Genomic DNA, 23,934 nt, shown 5'->3' with positions numbered 1-23,934 from the left:
GCATTACATGTAGCGTGTAACATGGCAGAACTATTCTAGAGTTGTCCCCTCGAGGGCATTACATGTAGCGTGTAACATTGCAGAACTATTCTAGAGTTGTCCCCTCGAGGGCATTACATGTAACGTGTAACATGGCAGAACTTGATCGTTGTGCTGGCCACATGACATGCTAGTTAACCGTCGGCCATAGAAACATATAACCTTTTCAACATTAGCCCAAAATAGACCACAAGGTCTGATAGGATTACTTAACTACTCTGCTCATTTCAATATTTCTCAAAATTTCTTTCATAATATTATTTTGACGGAACATGATAAATTGATAAAAAATATAAAAAGACGAGTTTTTTTTTAGGCCTATAGCTTAATTCAAATTTAATCAAGAAACAATCTATGATTTTACAATGTAGAATTTTAATTGTGACATCATTGACATATCTTGATAGATCTACAAAGAGCGGCGAAAACTTTATTCAATTTGACTTGCGTGTCCGAATGGTGTGGGTATAGAAAATGAAATCTAGATCCTTGTGATTGTCAAAAGAGTTGAGCCGAAGCCTGCTTGAACAAACCGTTCTGTCTGAAAGAGGTCCAAGTCAATGCCTATGTAAGACATTGCTGTTTCCGATCGCATGGACTAGAATACATGGCCGAAGGCCGAGCAAACCGGGAACACCCCGCCATTTCCCTATGTTTTACCAAGCTAACCGTGCAGGACTCGCCATTATTGTAACGGTCCCTTGAGGAACGGCACATGGATTATCGACAGGGACGTGGAAACTTTAAACTCCGCACCGTGCAATGGGAAAGCTCTCGCATTCCCTTGTACACTCCCACAGTTTTGTTTTGCTATTCATTTAGCCTAATTACTTCCTTAAGTAATCGTTTCCACCCAGTGTGCCACTTTGAGGCAGAATAGCGTACCCTTGGAAATCTAGATCTACTTGTTTTATAGCGCTCGTCATTCTTTATATTGATCTAGGTCAGATAGTAGTCTAGATTATGCTGACAATAAATGCGTATTATAGCCACGGGAAATATGAATTCCTCGTTAATCTTCGGACTCGAAGAGAAGCCTTATTATTGTAGAAGAAACAATTAATTGACTAGATCTAGGTTTGTCATTTATTTTTATGCTACAGGTTTAGTGAGTTTAAGTTATCAGAAGTAGATATAGTCTATATTCTCACTCTAGATCAGCGGTTCTTAACCTCTTTAGCTCCGCGACCCCCTAACACAACTTTTCACTAGGAGGCGACCCCCAACCATAACAAAAAAAATTGTCATGGATGCAAGATCGCCAGCTATCCGGCATGCCGGCAAAATCGAAGTAAAAAAAAACAACTTGCCGGCAAATGCCAGTACGACTGATTGCCGGCTCGGTATAGGACTTTTTTTTTTTTTTTTTCACATTCACGTTTTGATCTTTCAAACTAAAACTTAATAAGTCGAATTCAAAGAAAGACAGGAAGTTACAATTCTTAAGTTACGGCGCATGCGCTTTTTTCCGATTTTTCGCTTTTTATCAAAAACGTAAACAAAATTTAGAAACAAATCAGTAAGGCCCCGGCCTGAGACGCCTAATTTAGTAAGATCTAATTATAATAAGTTTGATCTGCCGGCATAAAAATTGAAACCAGGAAACCAAACCTAGAGGCTAAATCAAGTCTAGAGATCTAGATTCTAGATCTATTTCTACAGCGTAGATCAAAAGTAGATTATCTATTATAATGATAAATATTATTATAATATTTATAATCTATTATCAGATATAGATCTAAAAAAAATAAATAATATTCAATATTCTACTTTTAAAGTCTAGACTAGCTCTAATTAAATCTAGATTTTAGATCTAGACTAATTATAAAAAACGTATTTTAAAAATGCAAGACTCTAGATCAAGTAGATGATTCTAGCTAGGGCTAGTCTTCTATCATTACTAAATTAGTGTCTAGACCTAGATCAAATTTCAAGATCTAGATCTAGAACTAAATCTAAAGTAATTTGGATTTAGGTTTAGGCTAGACTGCCGCTAGACCTAACTAAATCTAGAGAAAATATAATATCTAGTTAACTAGTAGCTCTAGCAGTACTCTAGTGGCACTCTATTCCTAGACAAGTTAAAGTCTAGACTTAGACTCAGAGACTATTGTGAGTATGTCTAGATCTCTAATACTTAATACTTACTAGATTCTAGATCTAGTTTGTTTATTAGACCTAGATATAGATAGGTGTAAATTGAAGGATCTACTCTTTTACTATTATAGAATTAAAATGACATCTTGATTAGATCTAGACTAGACATTCTTGATTATCTAGTTCTAGTATAAAAATCAGTCTAAGTACTCAAAGAGTTAGAAGATCCAGTTAATTAGCTCTATATTTGATAAGATCTACTGACTACTCTGTCAGCCAATAAATATTTATAGATCTATTAGATCTTTTATTTAAAATAGAGTTAACTTTTAACATAGGTGCTACAAAGTTTGATTTATACTAATATAGTAATATAGACTATAGTAGTAGTAGGTAGGCCTATCTATGTGAATATTATATATAAAAAAATGAAATGTTCAAACATACATGTAGATTATAGTAATTAAAGTAAAAGCTTAGAATTTATAGTTTGTATTTAAAGATATATATATATGTGTGTGTGTATATATGTTATTTATGTTGTGAAGATATGACTGCAAACAGTTGATCCAGAATTTTGTAATTGACATTGAAGAGAAATATTTAGATGCATTGCTAGATGCATTGCTATTGACGTTGCTAATATATGTCGATAAATCATACAGTGAATTAGGATGAATTCTTATGAGGACTCATTCTATACCAAAGATAGAACCTCTAGACCGACATCCAAGCATACTTAGAGCACCATCTGTTCAGATGCCACAATTATTTTTCCTAGAAGTCTTTTGCTTTTTCAAATTTAACCAACTTTGTCAATTACATCAGGTGCTGTAGAGGTCGTTTATAGAGTTTTGCATTGAAACTAATCTTTGAAAATCTCCTTTGTGTATACTGGTATATCTTACCGGAACTAGTAATTGTGAACAATTTACAACGCCTGTGGATTCATCAAGCTGGATGCTAAATATTGTAAAAGAAGCAGATATCATTTCCTTAATATCAGAAGACATGTCAACTAATCTCCTGTAAATAGTGTCATTATTTATGCAAATTACACTAAATTTATTAATAAATTTGGCTCCAATCATATCTTTAGCCACTGACAATAACTGCTTGGTAGTGGTGTGAGGTTTCAGAACTCTGGCGATTCTGACAGCTACCAAACAAGAAGATTCATAGGCTGATATGTTTCAATTATGGTACTTGCCATATGAGTCTAAACCATCTAAACTAAACCACTGTATGTCATAATTGGCAAAGTTCGGATGTTTGTTCGACCTCAATACATATGGCAGAGAGAACTTCATTACAAATGTTGCATCGGGTTTCTGCTAAAACTATACCGCAAAAAAAAAATATTAAAAAATCGTCATTCTCTTTTATTTTATTAACCTTCTTTTGTTACAAGTCCGTGTTCATGAGTTGTTACATAATGAACTTTTTTCCATTGACTATAATACGATGGCGTATTTATTAATTGAATTTTCTTCACTACGTGATTATATCTTCACCAAAGAAATGTTTGATCCCACAATGGTGTTTCGATGCATTGATAGACAGTAAATTTATTTCTTGAAAAATATATTTTGCAACAACAAAGATGTGGTCTGTAACATCGATTTTTGAATGACAATTATAAAAAAAAAGAAACACAAAGAAGAACAAATAAAAATAACAAACTACTATCAAACAAGGATGTTACATTCACTAAAAGTACCCTCTGTATCGTCTTGCAATATATAGGGTATGTCTTTGTTATATGTAGGTCACAGCTGGGACTGCGCAGCCATGGGAAATACTGCATTCCTCACTAATCTTAAAATTCAGACTCGAAGACTAGCCTTATTATTATATTTGTCACCGCCACTTTTTTTTAAAATTGAAACTTGACGATCGTTTCTAAATTTATTTGGTAATAATGCTATTTGAGTAATGTCCCATCTCTATAATTTGCAATATAAATCTATATCCACTGTGGTACAAAAATGTTACAACACATAAGAACAAAAAAAACTAGCGATAAAAATTATAAATCCCCCCCCCCCCCCCCCCATCCAATTTTCTGATGGTCTTAGGCAACCCTGTGAAATGGTCATTTGACGTCCAAAAGGGTCGCGACCACAGGTTAAGAACCCCTGTTCTAGATCTAGGTTTATAGTTGTACAGCATTCTCAACATTTCTCAGGGGACTTTTTGCTTATACACCGTAATATTATTGTTGACAACGGTAAAAGCATCAATATGGACTATGGTGGCTCACATTGTTATGATTGTATTTTCTTTCCTTTTTTAGATAGAATCTATGTCAAAAGAAGAACGAGGTTAAATGACGTTCTTTTGTTCAACAAATGAAAAGTACCAGTATTAAATATAACTTGATTATTGTACTTTTTGTGTGTAGATTCTTTATGATTTTACATCATTGCATTGATTTCATTGAAATAACAAAACATTAGACTTGATTAGAATTAGATCTAGATCTAGACTAGTTACTAGATTGAGTAAGATTGTCTAGATCTAGTATAATAAATAGTCTAAATTTAAATAATAACGTAGACGTAGACCGAAGATATGAGTTATTAAATCACAAAAGTAATTGCTTTTTTTTTTATCAAGACTAGATTTTTTTCTAAATGTTTGATTAAAATGTATTGTACTTTATTAACAGTACAGTCACTGAACTGTAGTACAGTACAATACCGAAAATAATAGGCCTACTATGCCCTGCACCTTGCCGTAAGATGCACTACAGTCCTTATATGCACCTAATATTTTGAATTTAGGCCACATATTATATCATATAATCCATTCTATCATTATCAAAAATGTGTATAAGGCTAGTATACACTGTACATTTTATAAAAAGATCTTTAAAAAGGTAAAAGGACACCTTTTACAAAAAATATTAAAAACTTAAACAGGCCTTAATATCATTCAAAGGGCCTATTCAGTGGTCCACTGGTCCAGTTGTAGTGTCTACCCATCAGGCATTTGAACATTTGCCAGAATGCCCATTAAGCCAGTCCATCTTTGCTTTGATAGTACTAATGACCTCTCTTGTAGAAATAGCTATATGAAGAGTATTGTTAAGAATAGTATAGTTTAAATGAGCGTGTAGTTCGTTTCATGAATCAGCTGGGAAAAACAATTACTTAGCAGAGTTTAAGTCACTGATTAACATGCATGACTAGACTGACACATGAAATTCATAATTAGAAAGACATAATTATCTATTTTTTGAATAAACGTATGTAACCTATATAATTAAATAAGAGGGACACTTGGTTTACTGTGTTCTATTATACAGGAATTGAGGTACCATTTTTAAGAGCCTTGCTGTTTTCTGTATCTAATCTTTTGTATAGTTTAGACTTTATTACTGTCACTTCAATGTATTTTGTGTATGACTAGATATAGATTGTATTTATTTAATCTGCCTTTATACAGTTTGATTGGGAAGCTTCATTTCAGAATGTTAATATTCTACAATCTATCATTAATATAATACTGGAATTGCTTTATCAAGTGTGATCTTCACCGTTAAGAAGTTAATAGAACTAAGCACCTTAACACACTGCAGCTAGTTCTAATTAACCCATTCATAAGTTTTCAATTAACCAGTAATTGTAAGTTGCTTGCTTGACATAGAGCTCTAAAAAGGAAGTAAACATTAAGTAATTTTTTAATTGTATACTTCAAATTAGTTTTTAAAATAGCCCAAGAAAGCTAACTTTAGGTCAAAAAATATTTATTGTCCTCAACTTGTATAATTTTTTTTTCCTGTGGTTGCAAAGCATTGGCAAATATTTCTATTTTCTATTCTATATTTCTAGCCTGTAATGGTTTGATCAGCTAGCCCATAAACATTATAGAAAACTTATGGCTTGAAACTTTGATTTCATCTTAAGAAATTTATGCTACATGAGATCTTACAACTTTGTGTTTTAGGAATTCCTTTGTTAGTTGAAAGGAAAGATGAACAATTAGAATAAATATATCATTATATTAACTAAAAAATTACAATTATTAAAACGTGTGTGCACACTAGAACAACTCTAAGTACTTTTAGGCTATACATTATTAACATTATTAGGATTTGCTACTTTACAATATGGAATTAGGCCTGTAAAAAAAATGTTAAGATTCATTTTGTTTTGCGTATTAGGTTTTTTATAGTGACAATAACATCATCATAAAAACAAAGACTAGAGTTAGACATGAAATAAAGACAGTTCATTTGTTAGCTTCTTTGGATTCTTTTAACAGAATTTAGGACTTTTTTAAAAGCTTAGCTCACTTGGTCTGTGTCTGTCTCCCATTTCCTTTTCACGGATCAAGTTGAAATTTTAAACATATATTCCTTGTCAATGACAATACATGAATTAATGAATCCAAATATAAAATATAGAAATGATGATTACATCCTATGCATCATGCATCTAGTCATGCATGTTAACCAATGACTTAAATTCTGACAAGTCATTGGTTTTCTTGGTTGGCTCAGGCAACCCATTCCATGCTCAGTCACCACCATCTTTGTGAATGGTACTATTAGTCACCACCATCTATATAAATGGTGATTTAAGTCACCACCATCTGTGTGAATGGTACTATTAGTCACCACCATCTGTGTGAATGGTACTATTAGTCACCACCATCTATATGAATGGTGATTTAAGTCACCACCATCTGTATGAATGATACTATCAGTCAACAACATCTGTATGAATGGTACTATCAGTCACCACCATCTGTGTGGTTCAGTGTTTAATGTATAATTGCTAAGAATGGTACTGTCAGTCACCACCATATGCATGAATGGTGCTATAAGTCACCACCATCTGTTTGAATGGAGTTGTCAGTCACCGCCATCTGCATTATGATACTATTAGTCACCACCATCTGCATGTCACTATCAGTCACCACATTGTCAATGAATGGTACTATCAGTCACCACCATATGCATGAATGGTGCTATAAGTCACCACCATCTGTTTGAATGGAGTTGTCAGTCACCACCATCTGCATTAATGGTACTATCAGTCACCACCATCTATATGAATGGTACTATCAGTCACCACCATATGCATGAATGGTGCTATAGGTCACCACCATCTGTTTGAATGGAGTTGTCAGTCACCACCATCTGCATTAATGGTACTATCAGTCACCACCATTTGAATGAATGGTAATATCAGTCACCACCATGTCCATGAATAGAACTATATGAATGGTACTATCAGTCACCACCATATGCATGAATGGTGCTATAAGTCACCACCATCTGTTTGAATGGAGTTGTCAGTCACCACCATCTGCATTAATGGTACTATCAGTCACCACCATCTGCATGTCACTATCAATCACCACATTCTGAATGAATGGTACTATCAGTCACCACCATTTGAATGAATGGTAATATCAGTCACCACCATCTGTATGAATGATACTATCAGTCACCACCATCTGTTTGAATGGTACTATCAGTCACCACCATCTATATGAATGGTACTATCAGTCACCACCATATGCATGAATGGTGCTATAGGTCACCACCATCTGTTTGAATGGAGTTGTCAGTCACCACCATCTGCATTAATGGTACTATCAGTCACCACCATTTGAATGAATGGTAATATCAGTCACCACCATGTCCATGAATAATACTATATGAATGGTACTATCAGTCACCACCATATGCATGAATGGTACTATAAGTCACCACCATCTGTTTGAATGGAGTTGTCAGTCACCACCATCTGCATTAATGGTACTATCAGTCACCACCATCTATATGAATGGTACTATCAGTCACCACCATATGCATGAATGGTGCTATAGGTCACCACCATCTGTTTGAATGGAGTTGTCAGTCACCACCATCTGCATTAATGGTACTATCAGTCATTACCATTTGTATGAATGGTAATATCAGTCACCACCATGTCCATGAATAATACTATATGAATGGTACTATCAGTCACCACCATATGCATGAATGGTGCTATAAGTCACCACCATCTGTTTGAATGGAGTTGTCAGTCACCACCATCTGCATTAATGGTACTATCAGTCACCACCATCTGTGTGAATGGTACTATTAGTCACCACCATCTATATGAATGGTGATTTAAGTCACCACCATCTGTATGAATGATACTATCAGTCAACAACATCTGTATGAATGGTACTATCAGTCACCACCATCTGTGTGGTTCAGTGTTTAATGTATAATTGCTAAGAATGGTACTGTCAGTCACCACCATATGCATGAATGTAGCTATAAGTCACCATTATCTGTTTGAATGGAGTTGTCAGTCACCGCCATCTGCATTATGATACTATTAGTCACCACCATCTGCATGTCACTATCAGTCACCACATTGTCAATGAATGGTACTATCAGTCACCACCATATGCATGAATGGTGCTATAAGTCACCACCATCTGTTTGAATGGAGTTGTCAGTCACCACCATCTGTTTGAATGGTACTATCAGTCACCACCATCTATATGAATGGTACTATCAGTCACCACCATATGCATGAATGGTGCTATAGGTCACCACCATCTGTTTGAATGGAGTTGTCAGTCACCACCATCTGCATTAATGGTACTATCAGTCACCACCATTTGAATGAATGGTAATATCAGTCACCACCATGTCCATGAATAGAACTATATGAATGGTACTATCAGTCACCACCATATGCATGATAGGTGCTATAAGTCACCACCATCTGTTTGAATGGAGTTGTCAGTCACCACCATCTGCATTAATGGTACTATCAGTCACCACCATCTGCATGTCACTATCAGTCACCACATTCTGAATGAATGGTACTATCAGTCACCACCATTTGAATGAATGGTAATATCAGTCACCACCATCTGTATGAATGATACTATCAGTCACCACCATCTGTTTGAATGGTACTATCAGTCACCACCATCTGTTTGAATGGTACTATCAGTCACCACCATCTATATAAATGGTACTATCAGTCACCACCATCTATATGAATGGTACTATCAGTCACCACCATCTGTTTGAATGGAGTTGTCAGTCACCACCATCTGCATTAATGGTACTATCAGTCACCACCATCTATATGAATGGTACTATCAGTCACCACCATATGCATGAATGGTGCTATAGGTCACCACCATCTGTTTGAATGGAGTTGTCAGTCACCACCATCTGCATTAATGGTACTATCAGTCACCACCATTTGAATGAATGGTAATATCAGTCACCACCATGTCCATGAATAATACTATATGAATGGTACTATCAGTCACCACCATATGCATGAATGGTACTATAAGTCACCACCATCTGTTTGAATGGAGTTGTCAGTCACCACCATCTGCATTAATGGTACTATCAGTCACCACCATCTATATGAATGGTACTATCAGTCACCACCATATGCATGAATGGTGCTATAGGTCACCACCATCTGTTTGAATGGAGTTGTCAGTCACCACCATCTGCATTAATGGTACTATCAGTCATTACCATTTGAATGAATGGTAATATCAGTCACCACCATGTCCATGAATAATACTATATGAATGGTACTATCAGTCACCACCATATGCATGAATGGTGCTATAAGTCACCACCATCTGTTTGAATGGAGTTGTCAGTCACCACCATCTGCATTAATGGTACTATCAGTCACCACCATCTGCATGTCACTATCAGTCACCACATTCTGAATGATTGGTACTATCAGTCACCACCATTTGAATAAATGGTAATATCAGTCACCACCATCTGTATGAATGATACTATCAGTCACCACCATCTGTTTGAATGGTACTATCAGTCTCCACCATCTATATGAATGGTACTATCAGTCACCACCATATGCATGAATGGTGCTATAGGTCACCACCATCTGTTTGAATGGAGTTGTCAGTCACCACCATCTGCATTAATGGTACTATCAGTCACCACCATTTGAATGAATGTTAATATCAGTCACCACCATCTGCATGAATAATACTATATGAATGGTACTATCAGTCACCACCATATGCATGAATGGTGCTATAAGTCACCACCATCTGTTTGAATGGAGTTGTCAGTCACCACCATCTGCATTAATGGTACTATCAGTCACCACCATTTGAATGAATGGTAATATCAGTCACCACCATGTGCATGAATAATACTATATGAATGGTACTATCAGTCACCACCATATGCATGAATGGTGCTATAAGTCACCACCATCTGTTTGAATGGAGTTGTCAGTCACCACCATCTGCATTAATGGTACTATCAGTCACCACCATCTGTGTGAATGGTACTATTAGTCACCATCATCTATATGAATGGTGATTTAAGTCACCACCATCTGTATGAATGATACTATCAGTCAACAACATCTGTATGAATGGTACTATCAGTCACCACCATCTGTGTGGTTCAGTGTTTAATGTATAATTGCTAAGAATGGTACTGTCAGTCAACACCATATGCATGAATGGTGCTATAAGTCACCACCATCTGTTTGAATGGAGTTGTCAGTCACCACCATCTGCATTAATGGTACTATCAGTCACCACCATTTGAATGAATGGTAATATCAGTCACCACCATGTCCATGAATAATACTATATGAATGGTACTATCAGTCACCACCATATGCATGAATGGTGCTATAAGTCACCACCATCTGTTTGAATGGAGTTGTCAGTCACCACCATCTGCATTAATGGTACTATCAGTCACCACCATCTGCATGTCACTATCAGTCACCACATTCTGAATGATTGGTACTATCAGTCACCACCATTTGAATAAATGGTAATATCAGTAACCACCATCTGTATGAATGATACTATCAGTCACCACCATCTGTTTGAATGGTACTATCAGTCACCACCATCTATATGAATGGTACTATCAGTCACCACCATATGCATGAATGGTGCTATAGGTCACCACCATCTGTTTGAATGGAGTTGTCAGTCACCACCATCTGCATTAATGGTACTATCAGTCACCACCATTTGAATGAATGTTAATATCAGTCACCACCATCTGCATGAATAATACTATATGAATGGTACTATCAGTCACCACCATATGCATGAATGGTGCTATAAGTCACCACCATCTGTTTGAATGGAGTTGTCAGTCACCACCATCTGCATTAATGGTACTATCAGTCACCACTATCTGCATGTCACTATCAGTCACCACATTCTGAATGAATGGTACTATCAGTCACCACCATTTGAATGAATGGTAATATCAGTCACCACCATCTGTATGAATGATACTATCAGTCACCACCATCTGTTTGAATGGTACTATCAGTCACCACCATCTGTTTGAATGGTACTATCAGTCACCACCATCTATATAAATGGTACTATCAGTCACCACCATCTATATGAATGGTACTATCAGTCACCACCATCTGTTTGAATGGAGTTGTCAGTCACCACCATCTGCATTAATGGTACTATCAGTCACCACCATCTATATGAATGGTACTATCAGTCACCACCATATGCATGAATGGTGCTATAGGTCACCACCATCTGTTTGAATGGAGTTGTCAGTCACCACCATCTGCATTAATGGTACTATCAGTCACCACCATTTGAATGAATGGTAATATCAGTCACCACCATGTGCATGAATAATACTATATGAATGGTACTATCAGTCACCACCATATGCATGAATGGTGCTATAAGTCACCACCATCTGTTTGAATGGAGTTGTCAGTCACCACCATCTGCATTAATGGTACTATCAGTCACCACCATCTGTGTGAATGGTACTATTAGTCACCACCATCTATATGAATGGTGATTTAAGTCACCACCATCTGTATGAATGATACTATCAGTCAACAACATCTGTATGAATGGTACTATCAGTCACCACCATCTGTGTGGTTCAGTGTTTAATGTATAATTGCTAAGAATGGTACTGTCAGTCACCACCATATGCATGAATGGTGCTATAAGTCACCACCATCTGTTTGAATGGAGTTGTCAGTCACCGCCATCTGCATTATGATACTATTAGTCACCACCATCTGCATGTCACTATCAGTCACCACATTGTCAATGAATGGTACTATCAGTCACCACCATATGCATGAATGGTGCTATAAGTCACCACCATCTGTTTGAATGGAGTTGTCAGTCACCACCATCTGCATTAATGGTACTATCAGTCACCACCATATGCATGAATGGTGCTATAGGTCACCACCATCTGTTTGAATGGAGTTGTCAGTCACCACCATCTGCATTAATGGTACTATCAGTCACCACCATTTGAATGAATGGTAATATCAGTCACCACCATGTCCATGAATAGAACTATATGAATGGTACTATCAGTCACCACCATATGCATGAATGGTGCTATAAGTCACCACCATCTGTTTGAATGGAGTTGTCAGTCACCACCATCTGCATTAATGGTACTATCAGTCACCACCATCTGCATGTCACTATCAGTCACCACATTCTGAATGAATGGTACTATCAGTCACCACCATCTGCATGTCACTATCAGTCACCACATTCTGATTAAAAGGTACTATCAGTCACCACCATTTGAATGAATGGTAATATCAGTCACCACTATCTGTATGAATGATACTATCAGTCACCACCATCTGTTTGAATGGTACTATCAGTCACCACCATCTATATGAATGGTACTATCAGTCATTACCATATGCATGAATGGTGCTATAAGTCACCACCATCTGTTTGAATGGAGTTGTCAGTCACCACCATCTGCATTAATGGTACTATCAGTCACCACCATCTGCATGTCACTATCAGTCACCACATTCTGAAAAATCTAAAGTGGAACCCATTCAGGTCTATAATTCAAGTTGTCATTGAACGCTCTTGCATCTAAACAAAAATTATCAAAGAATAAGAGTTACACTGACATAAAAATAGAATGCCGACCAATGAGTGGTTCTATTTTATTCTCGTTAAGATTGATTTTGATCAACTCATATTTTTTTCGCCTTATAACTATTTTGAAAATGTCTTGACCACATAGTCCTTGCGGGCCCCTAAGACCTTGTAAGGTGGCCATAGATTTTTAGCTTATGTTTTTTTACTATAGTTAGCAGGTCAGCTCCAATACTGATGCCCCTTTTAAAGTTTTAAGTTAATAAACAGATTATTGATTGTTGCATTTTCTCCATTATGTTGCCATCTATTTACTAAGTTGTACGTTTTTCAGAAAAGTGAAGACTGTGTGTGGAAGTTTGCCAGAGGCAAGCTTTGGATTTCTTTCATAGAGCAATACCTTTTGATATCATTCCAACACCTATAGCTGTGGTGAGACTATTTCGAGGTCTCAGGAATGTATTTCTTATCAATTGGTAAGTTTGTTTATTACTGTTACTAAAATAGCACTGTTGGTAAATAAAATTTTAATTGAACATGGAGACTATGTCAAATAAACATTTAGTGGGTAAAGCATCCACTCACTACATAGAAACTTAACTTTATTTGAATATTTTTTGTATTTTGTCTAAATATTGTTTATAGAAATTAACACCATAATATTTTTTAAGATGAATGTTTGCTGTTGTATTTAGAAATGGTAAATCTTCACAGACATTGCAATGTTATCTTTTGAATTTATTCCCTAATCAGGTAATCATGCATCACATGCCCTCAGATATGTACACAAAATGAAGTTTGAGGAGAAAGAGAAAGGATCAAGATGGTATACTTTGAATTCTACAAATTAAATCCTACTTTACTCAGTTAAAAAATCGAGTTTATGTGTAACTACTATGATTCTACAAATATTTTTTGTTTGTTTGCTATGCACAGATTTACAAGACACTAAAGTTATCTATCAACTATACTCAATGTATGAATGACTTGCAGCCAGACTAGAATTATAGAGAAAGATGTTTTTCTGCTGGCTAAACATGTATGGGTATGTTTGTCTGTCTTTTATTATGTCTATCTAAAAAATAATTGTTTTATAAATGCAAAAGTTTGCCTAAGAAATAGGAATGTATGTATAGAAAACAAAATAATTTGTATCTTTTTAAAACAATAATGATAGTAAGATGGGTAAACAAAAGCTACTTAGTTATGTGAGTAAATGTGTGTGAATCAGTGATTATATTACAAAAAAGCATCATTTCAATTTTTGAGACAATTTGAAGAGATCAATGGCTTGATGCTCAAAGTATTGAGTTGTGTGTTCTCTTCATCACCTTCACCTACCCCTTAGTCTGTTCAACCATTGTCCCTGAAGATCTTTCTGTAGCATCTTAGCTCCATTGCTAGGATCCCTTTCTCTAGATCTGAAGTCAGCATCCAATATTCGCATTCATATAAGGAATGTGGCCGTAACAACATCAGTCTGATTTTAGTGTCAAGGGCTATGCCTTTGTCTGTCCAGATTGTTTTGAGTTTTGCAAGTGCTGCTGTTGTCTAGGCAATTCTGGCCAGTAGTTCCGGTTTTGGTTTCTTCATCTGAGACAAAAACTCCAAGGTAAATACCTTGTTGCTCTCTGTAAAGAAGTTAAAATCATTAAGGCAGTGCCAGAGGTGAAGTTATGCAGTTATTCTAGAACTTTGTTACAAAAAAAAAAAAGTTCATTAGGCTTTCTTAATTGGGTTAACCTTACTTGAATGAAAAAAATATATGAAAGTGTTAAAAATTTATTGATAATCACTGTTCAGAAACCAGAAGTAAGTCCTAATCATTCTTCATTGTATTACTCAGGGTCTGTTCCATCACATCCAGTCAATAAAGGAATAATATCTATGATGTCAGACAACAATAAAGATCCATTTCTGTAGAAGAAGATCTCACTACCATGAACACTCTAGGGCTAGGGTGAGTTGTGATAAAGACCTAAACAAACATTGCAAGGATATGCTTAGTGTTAGGGTTGTGTTTTTACATATTAAAAGACCTCTTGGGGTTAGGCCTGGGCCCCCTGAAAGATGAGTTCACACAATATCAGGATAGCTCTAAACAGTAAACTTAAAAGAATATTAAATGCAATAATTTACAATAATGAGGATTAAATAGCAAAGTCATTTAAAAAAATGATATACAAGCCATTAACTATGGTTGAGAGTTTGCACTCATGCATAAATCTATTTCAAATTAAGAACCATGCATATGTCAGCATTAAGTGTGTGTTGACGTAGTATTATAATATTACACGTAAGACTGGTTACTATTAATGCAAATGTCATGGAATGCTGGGTTTGTGCTTCCTGGAGTCACACATGACAAACATAGATATTACAGACTGACTTAAATCCACTTTGGCAGGCAAAATATAAAGTTTATTTGATGACAATAATTATACTGCACTCCTTGGCAGTTACATAATCCAATACAAGACATTATCACATCCGCATAACAGCAGTATCATGTATATTCAACATGTTAAGTTTTCAGAATAGACTACAAGTAAAGTCCACATCACTTCGGGTAGCAAATACTTCAATACTACAGAACATTATCTACTAGAAATATATATACTGTCTCAAGTGACCACTGGCTTCGACTGCCCAAAGATACTACTTAACTCAAAGTTACTACTCGACTCTCTAAGTCACTACCGTGCAGACTGGACCAAAAGATACTACTGACTGAACTAAAAGTCAATTTAGTCCTTACTTCCTGTTTCTACATCAGGAATTTCATGTGTCTTTTTACCCTCTTAACCCGAGGTGAACATATAACAGGCAATGTCAACCGAGACTGTGATCATAATTTACAAAGATTTCTAAAAATATTTTAAATTTATTCATATTTTTTTTATTACATTCAGCCATCACTATACTATTTAGTAAATGAATCCTGAGGGAAAATTTCCCTACAACTAATTAATATTTTTTCGTCTCTGAGTATGTCTTAGTTTTTTTTTTTTCCCATCATTTGATATGTCATAATTTAGGCTTGAAAATAAAGTCTTTTAGTCTTTCTTCATTCAGCAATTCCAGAAGATGAGCATTAGAGCTCCACCATCTTCTTCATATGAAATATATGTGAAAAATGGTATTTGGAAGTGGCTGAAATTTTATAATCATCTTAAAATGTTACTTTACTCTCTTTGATTGTAGTAGGATACACACACACACACACAAGAAAAGTGATCCAAAACTATTAGCTAACAAATAACCACTTGGATTTGATGGTATTCAAGCTAGATTACTCAAAGAACTAGCACCAGTGTTCAAAATGCTTTTTCGGGCATCAAATTATCAGGGTAGAGTAGCAAAGTAGATAAACTGCAGACCAGTATCACTCATCAGCATCACATGTAAAATACTAGAACACATAATGTGTATGAACATCATAATTACTTAGATTAACATAATGTCCTTACTCTATGACAACATGGTTTTAGGAAATCTAGGTCATGTGTAACTCTTAATAGGTCTAATTGATGACTTTTCAAAGACTTAGATAATAGTGAGCAAACATCATTTTATTTTGACTTCTCTAAGGCATTTTGACAAAGTTCACCACCATAGTTTGCTTACAAAATTAAACAATTGACTTTACCTGTCCATTACACCAATGGATCCAGGATTTTGAAAATAGTTGTAGAATTAACTATAATAATAATGAGTCCAAATCATTACCAAGCTAACTCATGTGTACCTTAAAGAACAGTTCAAGGTCAACCTGTGTTTCTAATTTACATAAATGACCTGGGTTCTACCTAGATTTATAGTTTAAGCCCACTTTACAAGCTTTGTTTAGTTTATTTATACTATAATAAAAATGTTAAAAATCATGAACAGCATACATTTTTTTAAATTTCAGAAATATAAATGTAAACCATCTCATGGCCTCATTGAAGTGGATAGTATACTTTAACTGTTTGCTTATGACAATTATCAAAGTCTTAGCCCTGTCCCTTTTTGTACTCTGAACTATGACCTCTAATAGAGATTAGTTTTTCAAGTGAAGAGTTTTCTGACAATTCCTAACTGCCAACTAACATGATCATGATGATCATCTTTCTAACATAAACTCACATGCCAACCTATCTAGAGATATAGACATTACATAATATTATGGAGTGTAGGTTAGTTTTACAATGATGAAATCATAGGAATTGTGTATATGTTATTTTACAAACTGAAGAAATGGTTTTTCAACAGGAGACATGAACTACATGAAGACAATTTTGGGATGGAGGAAACCACACAGAGACTTCAATGGGGAACAAAAGTCAAATGGAGTGTGTTCAAAGTTAGCATTCAATTCTTGTCACTCAATTCTCCATGATATGTTTACAGGGAGACTAAACATTTTTGTAATAAAATTTATTTATTTTTCTTATTTTTAATTCATTCATTTTTTTTAGCATTAATTAACATTAATTTGTGACTCCCTTGTTTTGTTTTGAAAGTTCCTTTAGAAGTGAAGATTATTACATTCAAGTCCAAACCTCCCACAGGACTTGGAGGATGGCAGCGGGTAGAGTTCAAACTTGTAATTATCATGATGACAGCCCAGAGCACATACCACACAACCAGGCAGCCCTCTACATATAACTTAGTATAACTTAAGAATACATTTAAGATTGGGTTAGCTTTTTGGAGTCACATATCAAAATTGCATCAACAAATAGCATCCAAAGGTTTTTTGAATATTTTGAAAATGCTGCTAAGGAAAATATTATTTTGTATTAGCAACTAATTATCACTAGCAGTATTATTTATGACACCTTAAAACACCAGGATGGTCTGCCTAGTCGTGTGGTTTGCACGCTGGACTGTCATTCAGATTTATCAATGATCCTGGGTTCAAACCCTGCCCGCTCCCATTCCCCATCCTCCTGCAGGAGGTTTGGACTAGGAAGTAATTATCTTCAACTCTGAAAACATTTTGCATGTCATCATTTTATTATAATCTAGATGAATATAATGAATACTTTTGACAATGGTAATAATCTGACAGCACAGAAATAACAATGGGAATCTTGTAATTATCTCCAATGACCAAGTAGAATTTTTACTACTACTTCAAAGACTTGAAAGTATTTGATAGATTTTGATGAAATGAACATGGGAATCATTGGATTAGGACCAGGGGGATTTTTTTTCATATATTGACCTTGATCATTGAGATTGAGCTGAAATTAATTTTTTTTTTTTAAATTTCCCCAGGGACATGATGCCATTAAAATGAGAAAATAGAGTGGAAGAGAGTCCATAGTTTGTTTTGCTCCCTATTCAATAGAGAACAAAGTTAAGATTAGCGATGGAGATAAAAGGAATCTCTAAAACAATAATTCTTATCAAAATCCAACAATCTCTATTCAAACTATTAATCTAAGCAGTAACATGACAACTAGTAAGTGGCTTCTTTTTTTTTATGTACAATTTAAGAGATATTTCAATAAATGATTTTAATAAAACTCCATTAAGCTTTTTAAAGTAAGTATGGCAGGATCACTATGGAACAACCAGTTAACTCTCACCCTAAGATCAATGTTAGTCAACAGTCACAAAGAGGAGTGGTTCTGCCAATGGGCATCAGGAAACACAGGCAGAGCCATGTACAAAGAAATGACCATTCCAAACTAACTGAACAATATTAACTTCCTCCCCTGCAAAGAGCAATCTACAACCTTCCAACTAAGAACAGGACAAACACCTCTGTTAAATAAATCCCACTCCCCTACCTCTTTGTAGCCACTGCACCCACCCTTATGAAACTGTAAAACACATCCTCTTTGAATGCCCCTTCCTAATCCACCTTAGGCAGACCCTACTACCATTTCAAACCAACACCCTGTATGGCAGTGCTGAACAACTGAAGACAACAAAGCACTATTTTTCCTTGGCACAGTCTGCAAAAGAGCTCTGAGCTCAGCAGCAAAAAGCTGGCTAGAAAGAAGAAGTAGTATGTAAGTATAAATAAAAGTTCATTTAAGGAAAATGTACTAATCTGATGTAAGTTTATTTATAATGTTATAGTTTGAATCAAAGAGTGAAGGTCACGTGAGGACAGTTTTCAACACTAGAGTTACAGTACTAGTCCTCGGTGGAATCAAGGAGTCATTAAAGAATCATTCTGGAAGATCAAATCAATACAAGCACTGAACAGCAGGTGAAACCTTTGACATCTGATAACTACCATGTCAATAGCAAGTTATTTTTATTAAAGACTTCTTTAGTTATCCAAAACATTGATGCTTCTTTGAACCACTTTCTGGGTAAACAAAACTACATAAATAATTAGACTTTACATTTCTTATGTGTCAAAGTGCTCTATGCATTACTTTACCTATCCCTTAGTCTATTGGACCATTGGGACACCATGCAAGACTCGTCGACCATTTTTCTCCATTCCGCTCTGTCTTTTGCCTTAGAACCTCTTTCAATGGCAGGCCTGTTCATTCTTTTATGTTATCCTCCCATCACTTTCTCTGTCTGCCTCTTCTTCTTTTTCCTGGTACTGTTCCCTGAAGGAAGTTCTTTGTGAGCCCTGAAGATCTTGTAATATGGCCATAGATTTTAAGCTTGCATTTTCTTACGATAGTTAGCAGGTCATCATGGGGTCCAATCACTGCAGTAACCCTGTCTTTAATCTCTTGGTTTGTGATGCGGTCTCTGAATGTAATACCTAGGATTCTTCTGTTGTAATACCTAGGATTCTTCTGTAGCATCTCAATTCCATTGCTAGGATCCTCCTCTCTAGCTCTGCAGTCAGCGTCCAAGACTCACAAGCATATAAAAATGTGGCCATGACCAGAGAGCGCATCAGTCTGATTTTGGTGCCGAGGGCTAAGCCTTTGTCTTTCCATATTATTTTAAGTTTTGAAAGGGCTGCTGTGGACTGTCAGTAGTTTAGGTTTCGTTCCCTCATCTGAGACAATAGCTCCTAGGTATTTGAAGTGGGCCAAAATGCTCTTTTGAATTTAATAAAGACAAGCTACAGGTTTAATTATTGTTAACTGCATTTGTCGACTGGTTGTCAGTAAAACAAAGACTTGGTAGAATTTAAGATTCTATATATATTGTTACATGGTGCAGCTTTAGTGAAATCCAGCTAGTCTGTAGATCTGGCATGTCACACATTGTCCACATATTTTTGTAATTATATATACTTCTATATATATATATGGTATATTTCTCTTCTTATAAGATTTCTAGAGCTTAATATATTCAGTTGTGTCCAAACTAGTTTAGCATGAATTCCCCTATCACTAAGACTTTAAACACATTATCTTTTATTTGTCAGCTGAATCCCTTCATTATCTCATTAACAATTGTTCTGATCAAGATGCAGACCAAGTTCTCTAAATTAGATCAGCTTATAGACTAATGAAATAATCTCCTATGAGTTACAGGCAAAACTTAAAGTCTACATCAAATTTTTTTTCTTTTGGATAATATTACAGACAGGAATGGAAAATATGGCCAACAGATCTTGTGTGGTGCCCCAATGGTCAAACAACTAAGGGATAGGTGAATATGATAATACATAATAGGTTAGCTAAAACTTACAGGTTAATTCAGGAAATTAAGTTAACTTTCTAATTATTTTTTTTTTACTAAAACTTTCTTTTTAAGTGCTAATTTGATTAAACTATATAAAAAAATAGCTTTCAGTTCCAGTGTCTACACTAATCTTCTTTGTCTAGGTCATTAATTGTAAATGTTTTTCAGATAATGATGCAGAGAATTTCCTGGTGATCAAGAATTAGGAGCTGCACACAGTTTAATGAAACTATATTTTAGGAACAGATAGAAAACAAAGAACTGCAGCAAAGATGGCCTGTTTTTATTCTTCTTCATAGCAAGTAGATTTTTTAAAGCATTATGATATAGTTTCCCTTTCAGACCTTGTGGTCCAAAGGGCGAATGATATAAAGTCATCTGTTTCTGTGGCCTACGGTTATGGTATAGCTATTTTAAATAGAACTTTCTATCTTGGAATGAATGCATAATAAAAAAAAATAGGCAACATAAGAAATTAGATAGAGCCGCATCAGTGCTTTACATTCTGACTCTGTTCTGGGCTATTCCCCATCCATTTCCATCCTGCCAACTTTCCTTCTTGGTCTGCAGGTTTGATCTATGTTTGTGTCACAGATTCCTTATTATATTTATAATAATAACTCTATAGAATCTATCTTAGTTCTCGATACGTCTAGGTGTCCCTGGTTCAGTTCTAGTTAATGAAATAAAACAATGAAAGCACTAGATCAAACACATAAACTTTAATCAGCTTTACTGCATATCACACATGCTGGTCTCTGTCTAACAACCAACACACTTACGGTCATTCACGCAGATTGTAAAAATAGATTATACATACATACACACATTCATCAGTGACAGTTTGCATGGGTCTACCAGACTTTCTCTTCCTCTCTGGGTTCCAGTCCAGTCTTGCAATGTTGTCTGCTTGTTCTTCACATTGTGTGCCCAATGCATCCCCATGTGCCTCATTTGATTTCTTGTTCTATCTCTGTTTACCTTTTTGTTTCCCATAGGCTGTAGTTTGATATTTTGGCTCAATGAATAAGGTTTATACCGTAATAATTTCAGTATTCTTCTCAAAAAGTTGGCTGATTGTTATCACAGATAATCCCAAACTAACTTATTTTATCATCAATATCATCAGCCAGGTGCTCCTGTGTATATAAAGACTGCTCCAAGTTAGCCACCCTTCCAAATCAGTCCATATTCTTGGCCCCAATATGTGTACTCCTCAAAAGTTTTATATGAAATAATTTGTTTTTAAAACAAAGCTAGACATTAAATTTCAGTTGTGATTGATTTCAGCCCACCGACACAAGGGACATACTTTTAGACTTAGATCCTCCCCCTCTGGCACATTGGGTAGCAAGCTGTCTCCAAAAAGATGTGTCATTGGCAGAAGCCTCTTCCCTCATACTTATAGAAATATAAAAATATGCTGACTTCTAGAAAAGAGAAAAATGGAAAGACAAACTAAACTTTGTCAATGTATTTAAAAAAAACAATGTTGAACCAGCTAATAGTTTATGATGAGAAATGTCATCAGCCAGCCACCTTGGCATCAGTACCAAGATTGACTGCTATCCAAAAAACTGCCAAACCAAATGTTAGGCACTATCATCTTTGTCTTGTAGATGGCATTCAAAGAGGATGCAGTTTAAAGTTTCATAAGGGTAGCTGACAAAACATTAATGGAGAAGTGGACTCAAGATATGGATACCATCATTTATATTTATTTAACTTCTGCATTATACTTTTTATATTTTGCATTTTAAAATGTAATTTTTATTTGCAATGCAATTTATCCTAACCCTATCACCTTTTTTTTTTTTTTTTTAGATCAAAGGAATGTACATGCTGCTGATATAGAACAAGTTTCTGACTGCTTCCAGATCAGTGTTCTTAGTTCCGCTAATGATCTACTATTGCACGATAAATAAGCAAAGTCCTGAAAAGCCTGCAGAATCTGGGAGCACACTTTAGTTAATAAGCAGGGTGTCATATGGCCTGCACAATGATCAACAGTTAGCAGTAAAGACATCCTTCAATGAAGCAGCCCTATTTACGCCAAGATAACAATGTCTTTTTTAGTACTGTATTGTATATTATTTTACACCTTAATTGGTCAGTGTAAAAAAAAAACTAAGTGAAATATTTTTAGAGCTATATCGAGTATAATTTATTTTTTTAGAATCCAATGTAGATAATTTGTTTTTTTTAATGGGATTGTTCATGTAAATATTTTTCACAGAGTTAAAGTAAAGGCATTTTCTGCATGGATAATAAAGGTGTTATTATTAATAGTAGTAATAGTATTATGAAATAAAAACTAAAGAATTATGTTAAGACATATTTTATATGGAAGCTCTTTAATAGCATTCAACTAATTACATAATTTACTAGTAGGAATACTTTAAGTATGCAGTATATTTGCTACACTGTAGCAAATAAAGGCCTACCATTAAATATTAAAAACAAAAATAAAAAAAAAAATGCCTTATAATATTAATAGCATTGTAACTAACTAAAAGCAATTAAACTATTATTTAATACACAACAACAGTATTGACCATCACTGTATTAGTTCACATTGTCACATTTTTAAGCTTAATTGAATACTATATCATGTTGTAACCCTATTGGCGGCGCGAAAGGGTTAACTGTAGGTTCACTTGACACAAGTGAACTCAGGCAATGGACAAGGGACAGTACTACGATGACACGCAAATATGACCAATGTTATGGTCATGTGATCGAAAGCCTGCGTGGACGAGAGACACAGTGTGTAAGAAAGCGACAGTTCAAGACCAGAGAGCGTTGAGACCGGCACTGTTAGTCAGCCATGAAGTCGGTCCTGGTGCAGTCCTCCAGTGAAACGTACGAGTCCAGGAAGAGACAGTAGAGTTATGAGTTTAGTACAATGATATACAGTCTAACATTGTAGCAGTTGATTGTGTTGCCAATTGTGTCATATTGGCTGTTTGATTTGACCATTATTAAAGTACCAGATTATTGTGGAGCTCTTGTAGTCAAGTTCTTGTTGTGTTGTGTTTAGCAGTGTTTACAGAAGGCCTGATTAGGAGAGAGAATCGTAACAATATTAATTTTTACATCCATAATAAAGCAAAGCAATTACACAAAATAGTTTCCAAGACACACACAACAAATAAGATTGTCAAAAAATTTATGGTTCTTATTTTTCTTAAAGGCTTCTCTTTAAAGTTACAAATAGCTACATTGGAACCATTGGTTACTTTTAATAAACAATTACAAGCCACTTAGGTTAACACC

At 35.3% G+C, this 23,934-nt stretch overlaps 1 long non-coding RNA gene across 8 annotated transcripts; it reads left to right on the top strand.

The window, feature by feature from the left end:
- The first annotated feature begins 1,403 nt into the window (after positions 1-1,403).
- LOC129926730 (uncharacterized) lies at positions 1,404-23,660 on the top strand. Of its 8 annotated transcripts, XR_008778442.1 has the most exons (12): positions 1,404-1,588; positions 13,388-13,529; positions 13,807-13,879; positions 13,990-14,098; positions 14,573-14,665; positions 14,900-15,013; positions 17,308-17,462; positions 18,319-18,505; positions 19,132-19,264; positions 20,559-20,625; positions 20,827-20,960; positions 22,483-23,660. It is a non-coding gene; the product is annotated as an uncharacterized LOC129926730 (long non-coding RNA). The 8 variants fall into 8 exon arrangements; XR_008778440.1 differs by lacking the exon at positions 14,573-14,665 and having other exon boundaries at positions 1,501-1,588; positions 17,308-17,398; XR_008778436.1 differs by lacking the exon at positions 14,573-14,665 and having other exon boundaries at positions 1,501-1,588.
- Positions 23,661-23,934: the final 274 nt, after the last annotated feature.

Source organism: Biomphalaria glabrata, chromosome 6, assembly GCF_947242115.1.
Source record: "Biomphalaria glabrata chromosome 6, xgBioGlab47.1, whole genome shotgun sequence".
Taxonomy (NCBI): Eukaryota; Metazoa; Mollusca; class Gastropoda; family Planorbidae; genus Biomphalaria; species Biomphalaria glabrata.
This window is presented reverse-complemented; position numbering and strand designations above follow the sequence as displayed.